This window comes from Balaenoptera borealis, assembly GCF_965194805.1.
Source record: "Balaenoptera borealis genome assembly, chromosome: 13".
Classification (NCBI taxonomy): domain Eukaryota; kingdom Metazoa; phylum Chordata; class Mammalia; order Artiodactyla; family Balaenopteridae; genus Balaenoptera; species Balaenoptera borealis.
In genome coordinates, this window is record NC_138870.1 from 57,793,383 (window position 1) to 57,812,097 (window position 18,715).

The window sequence follows — 18,715 nt, forward strand, 5'->3', positions numbered from 1 at the left end:
CTAACCCCCTTCCCCATGCACTCATGATGTAATGAATTCTCTCATGCTAGTCCTTTTTCCCGGAATGCCCTTACCTCTCAGTGAACCTCCCTATTCCCTTAAAATATCCACTGGTCTGGCTTAAATATCCACTTAGTGAAACCTTGCCTGATATATCCTTACAGGCAGACAGTTCTCTTCTCTGCACCCATAGCATTTTGTTGTGTAAACTTGTCTTGATTGCGAGCTAACACAGTACAAACACTATAAACATTTTAAAGTTCCATACTTACAAAGCATCTTCTGGGATGTAAAAGCCACTGAAATATAGCTGTCATATTTGTTTTTTTCTCAAATTTCTGGAATGCCCTACCTCTTTGTCTTCACAGTTAAAACTAACATCTCTAATCTGTTCATGGATATTCAAGTGTATAATAAATTAACATTTTCCCTTCTTATTTGCATCCTGTATCCCCCTTTTTTCCACATGAGAAATGAGAGCTCTTATGAGGTTATGAGGTAATGGAGTGGAGAGAATGGAATTGATTTCAGGGACATCAGGGTAGAATGTATCAGACTTGGTAATGGGGTGGAGAAGAGAGACAAATGACAACTCAGGGTATACAGTTTTCTGTAGCATAGTATAGTATAGTATGCTTTTGAAGTCTTTTAGGTGCTTCAAGTTTTAAGCACTGTAGACAGCTAGATAGGATAAAAAAAATTTGCAAGTACCATTTACTGACTGCTTATTATGTGTTACTCATTGTGTTAAGCATTTTGCATGGAATAATTTATTTTATTTGAAATTTTTTTTAATTTTAAGAAGTACTGTTTTTTCCCATTTTCAAATGAGGAAATGAGGCACAGAGAGGTTAAAATAACATGACCAAGGTTACTTAGCTAATATGTGTTAGAACCGGCATTCTGATCCAGGAAATCAGATCTAAAGTCTATGCTCTTTTTTTTTTTTTTTAATGTATTTATTTTTGGCTGCGTTGGGTCTTTGTTGCTGCGTGCTGGCTTTCTCTAGTTGCAGCGAGCGGGGGCTACTCTTCATTGCACTGCGCAGGCTTCTCATTGTGGTGGCTTCTCGTTGAGGAGCATGGGCTCTAGGCGCGCGGGCTTCAGTAGTTGTGGCATGTGGGCTCAGTAGTTGTGGCACACGGGCGTAGTTGCTCTGCGGCATGTGGGATCTTCCCAGACCAGGGCTCGAACCCGTGTCCCCTGCGTTGGCAGGTGGATTCTTTTTTTTTTTTTTTTTTAAATGAGGAAGTGAGGACAGTGAGTATAAACTTCATTAGCTGCAAAGTGATTTTGTTTCCTATTTAATGCTATTTCCTCCTCTTCCCATTTCGTATGAAGAATACAGAATGGAAAGGATGCATGAAAGTTTTTATAGCTACTTTATTTATTTATTTTTGTCTGTGTTGGGTCTTCGGTTCGTGCGAGGGCTTTCTCTAGTTGCGGCAAGTGGGGGCCACTCTTCATCGCGGTGCAGGGACCGCTCTTCATCGCGGTGCGCGGGCCTTTCACTATCGCGGCCCCTCCCGTTGCGGGGCACAGGCTCCAGACGCGCAGGCTCAGTAGTTGTGGCTCACGGGCCCAGCTGCTCCGTGGCATGTGGGATCTTCCCAGACCAGGGCTCGAACCCGTGTCCCCTGCATTAGCAGGCAGATTCTCAACCACTGCGCCACCAGGGAAGCCCGGCAGGTGGATTCTTAACCACTGCGCCACCAGGGAAGTCCTGTGCTCTTAACTGTTGTTATATTTTTCTATTTTACCATTTGTTTGTTTGTTTTTTCAATTTAAAATACAGTTAACTGGGCTTCCCTGGTGGCGCAGTGGTTGAGAATCCGCCTGCCAGAATATATTCTCTCAGAGGTGTGATCAAGTACTGAACTTTGAAAGGTAACTACAGTGAAAAGTCCAATAATAAAACTGGAAACATGACTTTAAATTGCATGTCATAGTATATGTTGGAATAAGCTTCATTTACTGGCACTATTAGTCCATGAAAAGGGCAAAGGAAGAATTTTTTTCCTCCATGAGGTGTTATAAATATGGTCAGAATAGAGAAAATGCTGTAAAACAGTTTGACAGTCTACAAATTCTATGCTCAACTAGATTTAGAAATCTAGTTCACAGAGAAGACCTTTCTTGGCAGAATTTAAATTAGTAAGATTGGAAACATTTTTAAAAGAGGGTGTGAGGTAATGTTTGGACCTCTTAATTTTTCCTCCAAAAAATAATTTTTTAATCTGCTCAGAAGTTTTGAACACTGTCATTGTGTCCAAAAGATTAGTCCAGTTTCTTTTAACATTTGAATTAGTTAATTTTATTTAGGAGTGAGAAGAGAGCACAGTAATCCTCTTTAGCTGCTAAAATACTACTTCGGGAGTTGGAGGCGGAAAGGAGGAATCAAGGATCATCTCCTCAGAAAGTGTTCAGTGGGAGAAGTAGTGTCACTTGACTTCAGGAACCAGTAGTTAAGTGTTTTTACTTAGCCCTTTATTTATAATTTAAGATCACAGAATTTCAAACTGGGGGGGATGAAAGGGGGGTCGTAGCTAAACAACTTGAGGATAGGAAAATTGCTAGAGTTACCAATGTTTTGGGAGAATCTTAATTTGTAGCTATTTAGAGAATTTTAATGGAAAGGAATTATGAAATGTCGCTGATCACTTTTTTTAAGTATTGATTCTTATTATCTATTTTTTACATTTATTAATGAGACTGATTTAAAGAATAAGTTAGATTAAAAATAATAATAAAGAATAAGTCAGATTATGGGGTTGAGAGTAGGTGTCTCTGGAACCCAAAAGTTGTTGGTTTTAATACTATTCCTGCTGTAGAGCCTTTTTTTTTTTTTAAATTCCTGGCTGCTTTGGGTCTTCGTTGCTGTGCACGGGCTCTCCCTAGCTGCGGCGAGCGGGGGCCACTCTTTCATTGTGATGCACAGGCCTCTCATCGCGGTGGCCTCTCCTGTTGCGGAGCACGGGCTGTAGGCCCCGGGCTTCAGCTGCTCCGCGTCATGTGGGATCCCCCCGGACCAGGGCTCGAACCCATGTCCCCCCACACTGGCAGGCAGACTCCCAACCACTGCACCACCAGGGAAGCCCAGAGCATTTTCTTTTCTACTGAAATTACAGTTCCTACAGGGCAAATATAAGAAACTAACATCAAAAAAGAAATTTTTTTTATATGCCCAAAGCATCTCATATATTCTTTCTTCTCCTCCCCTCCTCTCTTTTCCTTTTCTTTTTTTCTTTATTTATTTTTTTGGCCAAGTTGCACCGCATGCGGGATCTTCGTTCCCCAACCAGGGATCAAACCCATGCCCCCTGCAGTGGAAGTGTGGAGTCTTAACCACTGGAACTCCAGGGAAGTCCCCTCAATTTTTTTTTTTTTAAGTCTTCTCTTTTTTATTATTATTTATTTATTTATTTTATTATTTGTGGCTGCATCGGGTCTTCGTTGCTACACTCAGGCTTTCTCTAGTTGTGGCTAACGGGGGCTACTCTTTGTTGCAGAGCGCGGGCTTCTCATTGTGGTGGCTTCTCTTGTTGCGGAGCACGGGCTCTAGGCGCGTGGGCTTTGGTAGTGGTGGCTCGCGGGCTCAGTAGTTGTGGCTTGCGGGCTCTGGAGTGCAGGCTCAGCAGTGGTGGTGCATGGGCTTAGTTGCTCTGCAGCATGTGGGATCTTCCTGGACCAGGGCTCAAACCCGTGTCCCCTGCATTAGCAGGCGGATTCTTAACCACTGTGCCACGAGTGAAGTCCCCCTCATTTATTTTTTTTTTTTTTTATTTTTTAAATTTTATTTATTTATTTATTTTTGGCTGCGTTGGGTCTTCGTTTCTGTGCGAGAGCTTTCTCTAGTTGCGGCAAGCGGGGGCCACTCTTCATCGCAGTGTGCGGGCCTCTCACTATCGTGGCCTCTCTTGTTGCGGAGCACGGGCTCCAGACGCGCAGGCTCAGTAATTGTGGCTCACGGGCCCAGTTGCTCCGCGGCATGTGGGATCTTCCCAGACCAGGGCTCGAACCCATGTCCCCTGCATTAGCAGGCAGATTCTCAACCACTGCGCCACCAGGGAAGCCCCCCTCATTTTTTTTTAATGTCAAGAATTCCATTGGAATTCATGACATCTGTCAATAACTGATGAACTTAAATGGCAATTTACCTAAAAAAGTAACTTGTTAGTGGTCTTTTAAAAATCTAAGTAGTTCTTTCCTTTGCTGGAAATGAATTATTAGTCTTTAGATAGTCATTCTTTTATTCAACAAACATTTCTAGACCAAATAGGGAACACCAAAATAAATAAATAATGGCCACTCTGCATCTAGTTGATGATGGTAATGACTAACACTTAAGGCTTTTATAGATAATATATGTTCTTATTTAATCTGCCCATCAACTCTGTGAAATTGGTATTATCATTGTCCCTATTTTACACATAAAAACACAAGCCTAGAAATAAGTGACAGGTCACTTGTAAATTGCATAGGTGGCCAGTTCTAGGTCTTCTTATTTCTAGAATCCATGTTTTACCACCCTGGACTACAAAGGTAGTATAATTTTTACTTTTATGGTATAAGGAAAAACTAAGTTTGGTCCTCAAACTTAGCCAAATGGCTTCTTTATTTATTGATAATGAATTAGCCACACTTGGTTAAGGAACGTCTCTAAAAATATCAGTTGATTATTTGCTTTGCTTAAAATATAGGATTGCTTTGTGTTGTTGAAACATAGGTCCATCATTTTAAAAAAAAGAATCATTGTATTTGCTTTTCAAGATAATCTTGATTTCAAGCATTTTCAAGGTAACCTTGTGGATACAAATTTTGTTACTGGATTAATATAACCAAAGTTTCCTTAATTCCTTTGGTTTGGTGGTGTATTATATTTTGTCCTGGATAGAATTAAAGCAGTCTTTAATTAGAATCTATTATTCGGTGTTTTATGGGTCAGCCTTGTGACATTTGGTCCCCACTCCACATTTTTTGCATATTTTGTATATAGACTTTTCCTTTACAACCACTTTTTACTTTTTATATTTTACTTCCCAGTCTTAATCCCCATAATCAATATGTATAATCCCCTATACAACCAATCTCTTCATTTGGGGTGATAGTTGAAGAGAAGTATATTTCCTGAGGGAGAATCTCATGCCCATGCCCTAATCTTAAATTACTTTGAAAGAAAGCTTAACTGCACAAAGCATCTTGGACTAGCATGCCAGAAGGAAGAAGAAAATGTAGAAGGCGTTTGCATCTTGCCTTGGTTGAATGCCCAGTAGTTGTTGACGGATTTTCCCATAGGACAGCCTATGAGTAGGGAGATTGTCCTTATTGTTTCCAGTCTTTTTATTTAGTTTTATCTATATTATATTTGAAAGGTGATAATTCTAAAATGTCTATATAATATTAAACCTGCATTATGAAGTTAGGAAAAGAATAGTTACATTATCATTAAATTTTATTACAAACATAGAAGTTTACAATTGACCCTTGAACAACACGAGGGTTAGGTGAACCGATCCACATGCAGTTGAAAATTCAAGTATAACTTTACAGTCAGCCCTGAGCATCCAAGGAGTCAACCAACCTCCAATTGTGTAGTATGTATTTATTTTTAAAAATTCATGTATAAGTGGATCCCACATGGTTCAAACCCATGTTGTTCGAGGGTCAACTGTGTATCGTTTTTTATATTAAGAAGAGGGAATATAACATTAGGATACTTCAAAAATTATATCTGTGTATAATTCTTCAAAACTTGATGTAACAATACATTTTGGAATTGAAAGGGACCTTAGAGTTCATCCAGTCCAGAAGTAAAAAACTGGTGTCCAAATCTCCATAACTCAAATAGATTTGTTGGTTTTCACAGTATTCACAGTTTTTAGAATTTGAAAGACTTTAGCTGTATAAGCATTCACTCTATTTGGCTGCAATCCACACCATTCCCTAATATTAACACCTTGCTGCTTGAGGCATTTACATGCCTACCGGGCTGAGTAAGGCACCTCTGCTCAATACTTCACTTTCCCTTATTTTCTCATTTTACAGACAAAGGAACCTGGAAATTGAGAATAAAGTTATTTATCTCAAATTATTTAACTTCTAAAATAGAGCCAAGCCTCTTAAATAACAAGATAATGTTGCTTTCTACAGCTTTTTTTCTCCTCTTAGAAGACAAGATAGTGTATAATTAAGTCCTAAAGTATTTGGTGCAGCCTGTCAGAAAGAGGAATGATCACTGTGGGCTGAGATAGTGCAAGGAATACTTCAAAGATGTTTCCTTGACACTACCCTCCTAAGGACTGCATCCTGAGTATTTGTGAGTCAGGAGCATTCTATTCTATCCTGATCTATGTGTTATTCTTTCTACACAATGGGGGGAATCATGAATATCCTCCTGTCCAGAGCTGGCAAAGGAAATCACCGAGGGGCATTGTGTACATGTTGAATAATGGTACCTCATGAGACCAGCTAATGTTTAGATTCCTCCAGAAATCCCATTTATACCCCTATTAGCAAAAGAAGAAGGGGCATTGAAGCCATGAGCTCTCTCGTGGATCCTAGACAAATCTCTGTGACTCTCCCAAATCCGAATTTAACTTCAGCCACAAATTAGTTGGAACATTACCCCACCAAAAATATTGATTTAAAAATACTGAACAGAACAAAGCCTAATGGTAGAGTGTTTTGTTAAAAATAGGATTTAATATCAATTTGTTGAAATGACTGGGTACTGAGCTATATAATCTCTCCATTCCCACACTATCTCCCTTAACTTGTTTTATACGTTTTTCTCCATAGTGCTTGTCAAATTAACATATTTTATATTGATTTTATTTGTTTCCCCCCCGGGGCAGTAAATTATTGGGGCAGTGTCTTTTATTCACTGCTTTATTCCCTTTGCCTGGAACAGAGCCTAACATACAGAAGGCACTCACATATGAATGTTGAATATTGAATGGTATAATACAGTAATCTTGATTAGAAGGTGTCATGTCTTAGATTTTCTTTTTTAATCCTCAGGTTCTAGCACAATTCTGGGTTCAGAGTAGGTCTTCAGTAAATGTCAACATGAAGTAAATAGCCAAGAGGTTTTTTTAGTACATCTGTTTATCATTTTGTAATGCTTTTTAAAATTCCCCCGATGATATTTAGATTTACTCTTATAGTTTTTAATTGGGGACAGTAATATCTGAACTTGGGTGTGCCCTAGGTCTTGTTAATGAAAAATATGCAATATAGAATGGTAGATAATTGAATCAGTTGTTTGCTTTTTGATATGTACTTTTATATAGTGAATACATTTAGACTAAAACTTTACTGAATTTTTATTTTCTTTGACTCATAAATGTCTTCAGAATTTTCTGCTCAGAATCTTTATAGCATCCATTATTGTTTTGTATTTTTGTAAAAATGCCAGTCATTTCTGATTGATGAAATATTATCTTAGATAAACTTACTGAACTTTATGTAGAATATGATTGTGTCGTCTTTTCTCAACTTTCATTTCAAGCAATTACAAAGCAGCCACTGAAACTTGACTTGAGAAGGAACCCTAGGGGTTTTATTTTCTTGTCATTACATGTCTTTGCTATGATTTTTTCTGAGACTAGAATTAAACACTTGCTTAAACTGATAAAAAGAACCAATGAAAGCAAAGATAAGTCTCTAATGTATCACTTACTTCGATTCATCCAGGAGTTGGTTGTAGTCATACAGATTTTAGGGGACCTATATAAGTAACTAAAATAAGGAATCTTTAAATGCAAATGACATATAATACCAAAAATTACCCCCCAAATTTTTTTATTCAAAGATAAGTAGCAGAAATATTCACACATTTGAAAAATTAGTGTAGAAAATGCTTCCAGTTGTAACCATAGTGGAATTTTCCATGTTTTGATAGTTCTATACAAATTTAATTGATTTTCTTCATCTGGAATGTTAGATGGTTGGAGAAGCTGTGTGAATCATGCTTCATATTTATAACTGGATAAATGTCTACTTGTATATATGCACTTTCTCGCTGATGAAGAAGTATAAATGAGAAATGGCACTATTGATAAATTCATTTTGCACGTATTCTATGTTCTTGCCTGTTTAGCCACCCCCAAAAAAATGGGGATTTGAGATTCCCTCATTAACTAATGAGTTAATATAATTGGTGAGTTCATAGATTAAAGCTTGATTCAAATAATTCTGGAATTTCAGATTAACATATAAACAGGTTATTGTTAATTTATAATTCATTACAGATAACTTCCAAACTGCATTCAGATTTTTTGGATAAATGCCATTACGTACAAGAAATGCCATAAAAGGGAGCATATATAAACCAACAAAATCAAATCCCATCGCCTACAATGGAAATCAAACTAGAATGTTTTACAGTTGACCAATAGCACCATAATTCTTGGCAAAATGTTTAGCCGAGATATCCGCCATTGCTGACATCTTCATCTAACACTTTTTGATGGTGTTGCCCTTAACTTGAAGGTTGTTAAAGTCTCTTTCAGTGTCAGTTTTTCTGTTGATTATAAAATAGTTTTAATTGTTCTTCCCATCTCTTTAAATGGCAGTCCACTGCAATAATACATAATAGTCAAAACTCTGTTAATTTTTTTTACTGAAGTGTAACTCACAATGTTATATTAGTTTCAAGTGATTCAACGTTTATATACATTATGAAAGTTAGGAGATGATCACCATGATGTCTGGTTACCATCTGTCAGTAATTTCTAATATACTTCTAATAATTTCTAAGATACTTTGTATCTTTTTGTGTGTCTTAATCCTTATTTCCTACTTAAGTACAAGAAGACACAACAGATCAGCAGGCTTCTCAGAATACAATCCAAGTACTTAGAACTTAAATCCTTTGCTACCCTATTTATCTTTTCTTTCTAGATTTTTTAGCATGATAATTAATAAAAAAGACAAATACTGCTTCGACATAAGAGAGGAAAATGTTTAAAATGTCAATATTTACGTTGTATAGAGTATTTCTTTTTCTATAAAGCACTTAAAATAATAAGTTTAATTTTGTAATGTTTAATAGTCAACTCTTAGCCCTTTTTGAGAAGAGGCATACTAGTTATTAAGGTTTAAAAATAGAATTGAAAGAATTTTAATTGGTTCTTCTTTTAAGCTTGTCTGTTTTCTTTAAACATACGTCACAATCAGCATGTTATTTATCTGAAAAATACTTTTTTTGCCAACGTCAGTATTTTATAATTATAATTCATTGTGAGTTGATTGACAGGCTAAACTTGGCATTTTTGATTTTCTAATGGCCACTTTGTTTTCGTGGTTTTATTGAGATAAAATTGACGTACAAGCGCTGTATAAGCTTAACGTGTACAGCATAATGAATTGACTTATTAGTTACATCATGAAATGATACCACAGTAAGTTAGTGAACATCTATCATCTCGTATAAATACAAAATTAAAGAAATAGAAAATAATATTTTCCTTGTAATGAGAACTCCTAAGATTTATTACTCTATTAGCAACTTTTGTATAACATAAGCAGTGTTATATTTATCATGTACATTACATCCCTAGTATGCACTTATAACTGGAAGTTTATACCTTTTGACTGCCTTCATCCAATCCCCCCCTTTTTTTAAATACCAATAGTTACCAATATTTTTAAGTTACAATTAAAATGGAGTAATTACAAGACAACTCCACAATTCCTCTTTCACCTTTCAGTTTTTTCATTTGTGTATTTTAAAATTTTACTGTTTATTGGTAATAAAACTGTCAGAAAAAACATAAGCAAAAGAAGAAAGACAATCCACCACCATATATTTACATAAATAAAGTTCAAGAGAATTAAGATTCATTTTACATTACAAGCTCAAGATTTTCTCACTACTCCTAAAGTAGTAATACTGAAATTCTTCCCAGGTCGTCAGAATTACAGTCTGCATAACTTGAAGTACAATAAAGTATACTGACTCATGTAATTAATATTAAGGGTCAGGGAAAACACCAATAGTAAAGGATTTTTGCATAGTAATGTTTTTTAAAGACTTACAGGAGAGTAATTTCCCAGTCTTTCTCCCTAAACTACATTTTAAAATGATTCAAAATACTGATATATAATTAGCTTTTTGTATTGACACGGGAGTTTGCTATAAGGTACATTCAAGTTTCATAGATGTTAAAATGTATTCTAAAAGTGCCTCTTAGATGATACTTAAATAGTAAGTATAGCTAAAGAATTATAATATAGTTCAGTTGATTTTAACATGTTCCAAACTGGTTGTAGTGACAGGAGGACTAAATTAAGGATAGAAACCCACATATGATTGGAAAATAGTTTTAGGCTATGCGTTGTATCTCTTTGCCTAACTAGAGGAAACTTTCTAAATTAGACAAAAGCTGGATAGCAGCCCTCCTCCTGCATTCTTAATGTTATTAAGCTAGTAGGTAAAAGGGGAGAGCAGTGATTCTCAACCGAGGGAACATCAGTTCTACACTGTACTGAGCAGTAGCCCAGACCATTGCTGTTATAATTATTTTAAAAGCTATCTTTTATTGATTATTACTATGTGTACGTGGTCTTGAGAGAAATCACTATATTTCATTCTCGAATTAGTTGAGCAAATACTATATGTCAGTCACTGTTTGAGGTTCGGGGATATTATAAAACAGACAAAAATTGTTGTTTTTGTGGAGTTTATGCTCTTGTGTATCCATCTCACAACTTTACCATGTAGGCATTACTGTCTCCATTTTCCTTGTAAGGAAAGTGAAGCTCTGAAAGGTTTCATGACTTGCCCAAGGTTATACAGAACGAGGATTTAAAACTTAGGTGCTGTGAACCACTATGCTATGCTGTCAGAATTGTCCCTCTTTTGGAGTTCAGTGAAAGAGAACAATTGTTCTCAATGTCTCAAACAGCAGTTATCACAAATCCCTTTGAAATTCTGATATAACTCTACCCATCTTAAAATTGTGCATGAAATTTTTTTTTTTTAATTTTATTTATTTATTTATTTATTTTTGGCTGTGTTGGGTCTTCGTTTCTGTGCGAAGGCTTTCTCTAGTTGCGGCAAGTGGAGGCCACTCTTCATCGCGGTGCGCGGGCCTCTCACTATCGCGGCCTCTCTTGTTGCGGAGCACAGGCTCCAGACGCACAGGCTCAGCAGCTGTGGCTCACGGGTCTAGTCGCTCCGAGGCATGTGGGATCTTCCCAGACCAGGGCTCGAACCCGTGTCCCCTGCATTGGCAGGCAGATTCTCAACCACTGTGCCACCAGGGAAGCCCCTGTGCATGAAATTTTAAAAACAGAAGTAATGGTCATTGCCAGCCAATCAGAGTTGGCATTCATAATGAAATCCACTTTTTATCCCAGGCTTAGAATATGTAAACAGTTTTTCAAAGCTGGTGTAGTAGAAGGCACAGATTTGAAAAACAGGTATTAGTTCAAATCTTGGCTTTCATACTGCTAGACTTTTTTATTTTTTTAAGGAAAATAATATCCGTAGTATTGGTATTTATTAGGATTTAAATAAAAATATTTTGGTTGTTTGTCCATATAAGGAAATATTGGCCAAAAAATTAATGAAAGAGAATGACTGTTCATTTGTGGTTCTTACTTATCAGTGTTCCTTGTTAGAAAGCTGCTTATTGGTAAGTTAGATGTGTTTTGTCACTATGTTTTTAAATTTGAAAGTCTATTGATGACTTTCGTATTTCCTACTTCAAAATTTGAAATGTTTTCAATTTCCTGTGATCTTAGAGATCTGCAGTAAAAATTCTTGGTTGAGTTACTAAAATTAAAACAAATTGATAAGCGTTATTTATAATATCCACAAGCTGGAAACAAACCAAATGTCCATGAGCGGGTGAATGGATAAAGAAAATGTTATCTATATCCATACAGTGGATCTGCTTTTTATCAATAATAAGAGATAGAAGGAACAAATTACTGATAGAAGCAATAATATGGATGAACCTGACTCATTCTAGCAACAAGTAATACTCATTTATGGATAAATGAAGCAACTGGGAAGTAGGACCCCAGGCATTGCATTAAGAAATGCAGTTCCTCATAGGCAGAACACTCTATGACATACATCACAGCAAGACTCTTTTTGACCCAGCTCCCAGAGAAATGGAAATAAGAACACAAATAAACAAATGGGACCTAATGAAACTTAAAAGCTTTTGCACAGCAAAGGAAACCATAAACAAGACCAAAAGACGACAACCATCAGAATGGGAGAAAATATTTGCAAATGAAGCAACTGACAAAGGATTAATCTCCAAGATTTACAAGCAGCTCATGCAGCTCAATAACAAAAAAACGAACAACCCAATCCAAAAATGGGCAGAAGACCTAAATAGACATTTCTCCAAAGAAGATATACAGATTGCCTACAGACACATGAAAGAATGCTCAACATCATTAATCATTAGAGAAATGCAAATCAAAACTACAATGAGATATCATCTCACACCGGTCAGAATGGCCATCATCAAAAAATCTGGAAACAATAAATGCTGGAGAGGGTGTGGAGGAAAGGGAACACTCTTGCACTGTTGGTGGGAATGTAAATTGATACAGCCACTATGGAGAACAGTATGGAGGTTCCTTAAAAAACTACAAATAGAACTACCATACGACCCAGCAATCCCACTACTGGGCATATACCCTGAGAAAACCATAGGTCAAAAAGTGTCATGTACCACAATGGTCATTGCAGCTCTATTTACAATAGCCAGGACCTGGAAGCAACCTAAATGTCCATCGACAGATGAATGGATAAAGAAGATGTGGCACATATATACAATGGAATATTACTCAGCCATAAAAAGAAATGAAATGGAGGTATTTGTAATGAGGTGGATGGAGTTAGAGTCTGTCATACAGAGTGAAGTAAGTCAGAAAGAGGAAAACAAATACAGTATGCTAACACATATATACGGAATCTAAGGAAAAAAAAAAAAAAGGCCATGAAGAACCTAGTGGCAAGACGGGAATAAAGACACAGACCTACTAGAGAATGGACTTGAGGATATGGGGACGGGGTGGGGTGAGATGTGACAGGGTAAGAGAGTGTCATGGACATATATACACTACCAAATGTAAAATAGATAGCTAGTGGGAAGCAGCCGCATAGCACAGGGAGATCAGCTCGGTGCTTTGTGACCACCTAGAGGGGTGGGATGGGGAGGGTGGGAGGGAGGGAGATGCAAGAGGGAAGAGAAATGGGAACATATTGTATATGTATAACTGATTCACTTTGTTATAAAGCAGAAGCTAACACACTATTGTAAGGCAATTATACTTCAATAAAGATGTTTAAAAAATAAATAAATAAATAAATAAATAAATAAATAAATAAATACTACATTAAAAAAAAAAAAAAAAACTACAAATAGAACTACCATACGACCCAGCAATCCCACTACTGGGCATATACCCTGAGAAAACCATAGTTCAAAAAGAGTCATGTACCAAAATGTTCATTGCAGCTCTATTTACAATAGCCAGGACATGGAAGCAACGTAAATGTCCATAGACAGATGAATGGATAAAGAAGATGTGGCACATATATACAATGGAATATTACTCAGCCATAAAAAGAAATGAAATGGAGGTATTTGTAATGAGGTGGATGGAGTTAGAGTCTGTCATACAGAGTGAAGTAAGTCAGAAAGAGAAAAACAAGTACAGTATGCTAACACATATATACGGAATCTAAGGGAAAAAAAAAAAAAAAAGGCCATGAAGAACCTAGTGGCAAGACGGGAATAAAGACACAGACCTACTAGAGAATGGACTTGAGGATATGGGGACGGGGTGGGGTGAGATGTGACAGGGTGAGAGAGTGTCATGGACATATATACACTACCAAATGTAAAATAGATAGCTAGTGGGAAGCAGCCGCATAGCACAGGGAGATCAGCTCAGTGCTTTGTGACCACCTAGAGGGGTGGGATGGGGAGGGTGGGAGGGAGGGAGATGCAAGAGGGAAGAGATATGGGAACATATTGTATATGTATAACTGATTAACATTGTTATAAAGCAGAAGCTAACACACCATTGTAAGGCAATTATACTTCAATAAAGATGTTTAAAAAAAAAAAGAAATGCAGTTCCCATAAATGTTTACTTTTTATAGTCAGTATGCACAAGTTTCCTCACCCATAGGCCCCCATTTCTTAGAAAACAAAGACCTTTTGGTTTAATTTTTCTTTCTAGCTTGTTTACTTTGTGAGGATCTCTGAAAATGCTCAACTATTGCAGATTTTCTAATTTTCCATTTTCAGTTTCCTATTCAGGTCTGAGCCCATTTACAGAAAGAAGGGACATGTCTCCCTTTAAAATTTCCTGAAGTCAATTTTTATTTTGTTTCCTATCAAGTAGTGTTCATTTTGTTTACAATATTAAATGTTGACCAATCTACCCCTGAAATAGTGTATTTCCTAAATAGGTTCTTGTTCTCTCAAGGCCAATTTTTTTTTAACAGGCTGGGCTGTTTGAATCTGGTCTTTACTATCCTGCTGCTTTTAACCTTTTTCCTCTATGATGAAATTAAGTAATTACTAAGTAAGTTGGGATTCTGCAACAAATTTCTGTCAGTCTACCTGAGATTTAGAAAAATCTTTAAACATAACTCCCAACTAAATTCTAGACCAGTCTTTAAATTCAGTTTCTATAGCTCTGACTTCTACTCCAGCAATTTAGAGAGGCTGTTGTATAGTATAATTTTTCCTTTGCTGAGAAACCCCCAAGAAAGGTAGTTCATTTCAGAGGTATGGGTAAGGAGCAGATGGAATAGAAGGGTATTGTGCATAGTATAAAGAGACAATGATTCGGGGAGGGTAGGTTTCCAAAGGTTTGAGCAGGGGAGTAAAGAGAGACAATCTTAGTCATTTTATTTTGAGGCTTCAGAATACCAATTAGAGAAGTTGATTATTGAATGTTATTTTTGTCTCATAATTTTTCTATATTTATAATTCCTCTTAAAGTATTAATTTTGACATTGTAAAAGTTGGCCGTAAGTCCTGTTGTTATGTTGCAGTTGTCAAAGTCACCGTTTTTGTAATTTACCAATGTAAGTGCAAGAGTCAAGATTATATTGGAAGTTTATAAAAGACACAGAAGTTTTCCCTAGAAAAGGTATGGCCTTGGCAAGTAAGAGATCACTAGAGTGAAGAAAACGGTGTTGGGGTAATTAAGTGGGAAGAGGCACATTGGGAAACTGGGTAATGGAAGTGTTTTAAATCTTTTTCTAATATAAATTTTCAAATATTTATTTATTTATTTATTTTGCTGTGTCGGGTCTTAGTTGCGGCACACGGGATCCTTCGTTACAGCGTGCAGGCTTCTCTCTAGTTGTGGCGCACGGTCTCAGTAGTTGCGGCGCACAGGCTCAGTTGCCCCATGGCATGTGGGATCTTAGTTCCCCGACCAGGGATGGAACCCGCATCCCCTGCATTGGAAAGCAGATTCTTAACCGCTGGACCACCAGGGAAGTCCCTGGAAGTGTTTTAAATCTGAATGAGGGCTGTGTTTGTGGTTGTGAGGGTATTGGCATATGCCAAAACTCATTTAACTGTATGCTTAAGATCTGCTTGTTTTACTGGATGTAAATTATTCCTAAATAAAAATGACTTAAGAGTGCTTTAAATTTTTTTTTCCATTGGGGCTTTTTTTTTTTTTTTTTCCGGCTGTGTCAGGTCTTAGTTGAGGCACGTGGGATCTTTGTTGCCGTGCGCAGGCTTCTCTCTAGTTGTGGCGCATGGGCTCCAGAGGGTGGGCTCCAGAGGATGCGGGCTTAGTTGCACTGGGGCATGTGGGATCTTAGTACCCCAACCAGGGATCGAATCTGCATCCCCTGCATTGGAAGGCGGATTCTTAACCACTGGACCACCAGGGAAGTCCCCATTGAGGCATTTTATTTGCATGTTTGTATTACAGCCCTAGAAAAAGAATCCCAGGATTTTCTCTCCTGTGTTTTATCTTGCTTCTTCATGGTCCGTGATGCCATCTGAAGTTGTCAGCTCAGTGAAACCAAACTGATAGGACAGGAGCAGGTTTTTCTGCCATTTTTCTAGGTCTTTGAGTTGCACATCAAATCTAGGGACTGATCACTTCACACTTGTTTGACCTGCCTGTGAGGTTCACAGTAGTTTTCCCAGCCCTGTGATCATTGATTTCAAATTCGCTAATGTGTAACCATGCTTCATTATCACAGAAACTGGATGATGACTTGGGAGCACAGCCTAATAAGAACCTGGCACTTGCCTCTCCTTTCAGCATTCTTGATGCTCTTGAGAGCATCAGCTAGGACTTTCATGTGCACCATGATATCAGCACAGAAAGATGGCAGAAAGTTTAAAATTTTTTTTAACAAATGTGTCCTTACAAACAGATTCTCAGGTTCCCTGATCAGGCAGAAGTTAGGAAGGTGCCACAAAATAAACCCCTTGGTTATTGACCTTGTAATGCTGTCATGAAAGTTTAAGTGACCCGAGGTGAAGTTTGGCCCATCACTCAACTTTGCCTGAATTGGTCACTGTTTTTACTCATCTTTAACCTTTAGTGCTTGGGGCCAGTTTGAATTGCATTGGAGGCTATCAGGCTTATGCGTCCATCCATTCCACACGGAGCACTCCCTTATTCAGTGAATGGAAACAAGACAGTACAGGACAAAACAAAACACGTGAGACAAAATTTTGAGCAAGTAGATGAACAAAAGCAAAGCAAGTAGCTGAAGAATTGTAAACTAATGGCAAAAATATTTATCAAATAATACACTCCAAGCCAAAGCCAAAAGGCCTAATTGCCTTATACAAAAACCTACTTGGTACAAATCCTAGGGTAACAAAGTTAGCAGTGTGAGCTCAAGACACTGATTGGAGCACCCGTCATTGTTGAGATTGACTCATCTGATAGGAAAATCAAAGAACAAACAAGTTGGACACAGGCAGCCCATTCAGTACACTTGTTTGTCTAAGAGCGTCATGTGGAATGATGCCAAATGAGGGTCTTAGGTTGACTGTCAAAGAATGAGAGACACCATTCAATATCTAAACAAAAACACAAAGCTGAAATCATTGATTACTTAAGGAAAAGCTATCCTGGTCTGATACTGCCTCCCCTGAGCAGAGCAGGCCGCTAGTCTTACAGGGTTTTTAGGGAACTTCAGAGTCCAAAGATTCACAGACTTTCAAAGGCAGGAGTGAGTTAATGTCAACAGTAAGAGCAGTGTCACTCAAGTGAGGCAATTGCTGATTGGTTGGCATTTTGCTGCGTGTTCACTGAAGTGAGTCTTTTTTTCTTTTTTTTTTTTAAGTTAATGATAAACAATGACAAAGAAGGCATCAAAAAGTGACACAGCCCAGCTACCTAAAGGATAAAAGATGCAGGGAGATGAGTCTAATTTTATTTGTGTTAAAGTTAGTTGGTTTGCTCTTTGGGATGTTTAGGAAATTCTTGTCCCCAAAGTTACCATATTCCCTCTAGATGGGTTCAGAAACAGAAATTTATTTGAAGGCGTCTTTCATGAGAATCCTAAGTTTATTTTTAAATATTTCTCAAATATTAGTGTAGGTCCATGTGGTTGGCTAATGTGTGCATGGAACTGAATAGAATTATCACCTAAGTAATCCTATTTTTAAAGGATTTTTTACATTAAAAGAAATAAACCTGACTTGAGTTACATGTTTACAAAGGAAGATTTATTTGTCCCAAATTAAATGCACACTACCATGTGGAATATTCTTAAAGCTGGAAGTTGATTCAACTTTTATTTCATATCCTTTTTCCTAAAATCATACCTGGTAAGAACCATGCAGTTCACAAAAGTTATGGAGACAGTGTTCCGGAACTGGAGAAAAGTCTATGGAAATAATAGGTTCAGTAAGTTTCGAAATAAAATGTAGGGACTAGTAAGTGGGAATGTCAGCAGCCGACTTCTTTGGTGGTTTTTATATTTGGTTCCCTGCCCCCCCTCACCCCCCCCCCCCATTTAGGAATGAAGAAAGCACAGGAAATAATCCATGTATTTAAAGGTGGAAGTGAAGGAGAAATTTTTGAAAAGAAGTCCTTGGTATTAGACATGGCGTCCTGAGGAGAAATAAAGAGATGGCATATAGAGATAGGTAAAACAAATGCTGTCTTCTAAGAGTATGGACTGGAAAGAAAGAACATATAAAGAGATTTAACACAAAGAAATATTACGCCAAAGTGAGTCCATTCTTAACTGACTGACTTTCAGAAATAAGGGGCTATCAATAATAGGCTGGTTTGCAGAAGCATATTCACTGAAGCAAGTGGTTATTGGTTGGTTAAATGTGTTTAAACCAGTCCTGGTATTGTGTTACTATGACTAAAGAACTGTCATTTCTTGATTAAGAAGGTTTAAAACCTGTTCTGGTGGCTACTTTTGCACCATGGCCACTGGCCAATTATTTTTCTCTAAGAATGTGGGAGCTTTGTATTCTCATGTTATTCCCCGCCCTGAAACTTTCGGGATCTTCTTTCTTTCTCCTTAGTGTACTGAAATTTTCTAAAGATGAGCCTTGGTATGGATTGTTTCTTTTTGGTTTTGTTTTGATTTCCACCATTTCAGCATACTGAACACTCAGTAGACTTTTTCAGTCTGGGCTTTCATGTTCTTGAGATCTGCTTCTGATTCCTGACCATTTCAGTTTCTTTGTACCACCGCATCCATCCCCCAACCCCACAC

The 18,715-nt window shown here is 37.4% G+C and overlaps 1 protein-coding gene and 1 pseudogene across 6 annotated transcripts in view; one reads left to right on the forward strand and one right to left on the reverse strand.

Annotated features, from left to right (window-relative positions):
* Positions 1-18,715, forward strand: part of RAP1B (RAP1B, member of RAS oncogene family) — a 48,594-nt gene that overhangs the window by 18,937 nt on the left and 10,942 nt on the right. The window lies entirely within an intron of this gene.
* On the reverse strand, positions 15,272-16,412 carry LOC309610285 (small ribosomal subunit protein uS8 pseudogene; annotated as a pseudogene). The gene has a single exon. The product of its transcript is annotated as a small ribosomal subunit protein uS8 pseudogene (transcript).